Genomic DNA, 3355 nt, shown 5'->3' with positions numbered 1-3355 from the left:
CCTGTTGCTGTGACAGTTGGTCGTTCAAGCCGATGGACTCTGAAATAAACTCTGTCAGCTTAGGTTCGTCTTTATGCATGTCTTGCACCGTCTGCAGCTGCTTTTCCTTCTCTTCAATACTTCTTTGATGGTTCACCTGCATCTGGCGAAAGTCTTCTTGTAGCTTTTCGAGCTGCTTGGAAGCTTCAGCGTTCTCATTGGCTTGTCGCAACTGTTGTTGTAGCAGTTGTATTTGACTTTCGCGTTCTTTTAGAAGTTGCTGAACTTCAGAGGCCTTGTCGATAGTTGCAGAAGCATATGCTCCTGCAATTTGAGACAATTTCGTGAGATTCTCTGTTGGATTGTTATTCGGGTCTTTCCACAAGACATCTAGGTGTTCAGCATTTTGAGACAGTGCATTTTCAAGCTTCCTTTTCTTTCTTTGTCTCCTTACAACTGCCTTGTGTTGTGGACTGTATAACACGTCCAGTGGAGGAATTTCTTCTACGCCGAGTAGAAGTTCTGAGGATAGAGCGATAGGAAGATGCTCCGTCTCTACGGTACTACTGACTATGGTTGAGAAGACCTCTTGCACCACCTTTGTATTGCTCATAGGTGTTTGCGGGGCTTGGCCTTCAAGATTTATTAGTTCATTGAAGGTCTCCCATTCTTTATCTAGTTCTGTTGTAACCAGAGGTGCTTCGGTGACGGGAGGGGGAACTTCTCTTGGTGGCGAGGCGGCAACTTGCTGTTGAGCCATCGAACTTGACTGAGCCGTGTCCTTGATTGTTTCTTTGTTCTTGTCTTCTTTGTGGACGGACTCTTCAGGATCTGGAGATATTTCTTTTACGGTGCTGGAATCAGATTTGGAGGCGTTGGAGTGTTCACTGAGGCTGACACTCGGATTTGGTTCTCTGGTAGCCACTCGCAGTCTTTCTAGTGGAATGTTAGCCAGCCTTCTTTCTCTATACAACTTGAATTTCCGGAGGTCGTCTGGGGACAACCTCGACTGAGCTTCTTGCAAAACTTCTTTGAGCGAGTTCTTGCTCTGAAAGAGGTCGTCGAATAGATCTTTATGTCCAGAGAACACACTTATCCTGACGTTGGTTGTAAATTCCTGGGCCACCTTATTTGGGTCAAATGGCCTTGGTGAGAATTTAAATAGTTGGAGACACGTCACATTCTCCACCTCGCCAAAAGCGTGTCCCACATCGAACAAAGAGAAGGCCCCACATGTGACGGGGAATGGGGGCCAAATGGCCTTCTTCTTGTTTTTTAGGTCCTTAGTTAAACCACCTTCAGATCAAGTCTGATAAGCGATCTCTCGAGCCAACAATTTATCTGGGATGTACAAGGGTAGGACATGAGGAGGTGTTGTGCTTCCAAAAACTCGGATGTAGGTAAACCATTCTTCCCCAAACCATCTTGCTATGGAGGTGACATTGTTTTGTGCCTCAGGAGAGCACCTTGGGGGGTCCTTATCATATATCATTCTATGCATGGGCAGTATGAGCCCATGGCAAATCTGGTAAAAATGGGGGGCAAACTGGGAATCCCACAAGATTTTATGATAGACATGAATGGGCAATGGGTCCTGGGTAGTCCATTGCCAGCCCATAGTAGGGAATTTCGATACAAGACAGACAGAGTCCATTATATAGGCAGACAAATAAAAAGGAGGATAAAACCTTTGGGAGAAGGATCTCTTAGAATGATAGTGGAGAACCGCCGTGTATAGAGTGTCAGAAAGGATTTTGGCCCAATCTATTATCTCGGAGTTAGTCGCGGCATCAATTAACGGTAGCCATTCAGATGGAAATTTATTGATATCGGGCTTACCAAATAGCCTACAGAGCATGGCTGCAGCAAAACAATACAGAGAAGTAAGGGAACCAGTGCTATACATACCGTTCTTATCTTTTTTCAGTGGTTCATCCCTTTTTTACCATTCCTTGGTAGTGTCTGATAGGTCCGGATTCTCTGCTGCGAACTTCCTAACAAAATCTGCATTGTAGATCGTTTGTGGTTCAGGAAGGTGATACATGAGCTTCAGGTCTTGAGCCGCGAACGATCCTACGAGCCCATGTCCTTTGACTTTGAACTGCCTATGATGCAACTCCGCGTCATCTAAAATCCACTTGATCATGTCTGTATACGGTAGGATCTTCGGCCTTGCCGCTATTCTGTGGAGGAAAGAGCACGCTAGGTCTTCCAGGGATGCTTTTGAAGGACGTGGTGCATCTGCGACAGCAGCAGTTGCCTTGATTATTCTAGGGTTCTCTTCTTCTAACAGCCTATACATGCTTTCCCATGTGGAAATGCCTGCATCTTTATTGCATGCGGTATCTGTGTAAAGGGGTGCCATCTCCTTGGTCTTTTCTCTTGTTTCTGAGCTCTGAGCTTTGTTCTTCTTCCCCATCTTTCTTATCGTTTCTGTTTTATTTTGCCTTCGCACTTTGCTCCTGCAAGTTATGAGAGAAATGGAAAGATTGATCAGAAAGGTGATGGGAGAGTTTTGAATGCAAGAGATAAATCAGATACGCCACCTTACGTGAAGAAAATCCACTTAATAACTGACAACTAATTCATTACTAACATTAAAAGCGCAATAATTTCCATGTCGGGTTATAGTAAGTCGATTTTCTTTGGGTGGTGTGCCCGAAGGAATCGTATCAAGGTGCTTTTATGACTTGCCAACGCATCCTGCATGCCGCGCGATCGCAAACGGTAGCGATCGCAACATCGCAGATCGCAATATCGCACATCGCAATATCGCAGATCGCCACGATTCAATGTTTGCCAACGTACCCCGCCTCATTTCTGCGATATGCGATCGCGCGATCGCAACATCGCAGATCGGCGGACTCGTAAGCTTTTGTTCATGGATGCTAACGTATTGCGATGCGATGTGGTCTATTAATGCCGAGGCGATGTGCATATTGGCCTTTAGAAGGGAAATGAAGGCGTTTCTTACCTTTTCGTGATGCGACCTTGAAGATTTGCTTTTATGAACACAGGTTTAGGCTTAAGTTGTCCAAGAAACCTTTCCTAAGCTTATGCTTGTAATTTCAAAAGAAATCTTTGTTTTTTCTGAAAATTAACTAAGGGTCCCCATTCATTCTAGCATCGTGGCCGATACTAGTTTGAACGAGGGGGGGTTGTTGCTGGCCACAACAATTGGCGATTCACTTGGGAGAACCAGTTATCTCTGCTCTTTTTCTATTGACGTTTTCAGACCTTTTCGAAAATTTTCTCAGGGAATTCGAACTTTATTATAAAAAGATAAGACAAACAATACTTTAAAGCGTCAATGATGTTTTGTCTTCGCCCCATTCTATTCCAATTACTTGCATTCCCAGGTTGTTTTCGAGTTTAG

Source organism: Pinus tabuliformis, chromosome 1_2, assembly GCF_031772625.1.
Source record: "Pinus tabuliformis cultivar Carrire ecotype Pingquan chromosome 1_2, CPIR1, whole genome shotgun sequence".
NCBI classification, from domain to species: Eukaryota; Viridiplantae; Streptophyta; class Pinopsida; order Pinales; family Pinaceae; genus Pinus; species Pinus tabuliformis.
This window is presented reverse-complemented; position numbering follows the sequence as displayed.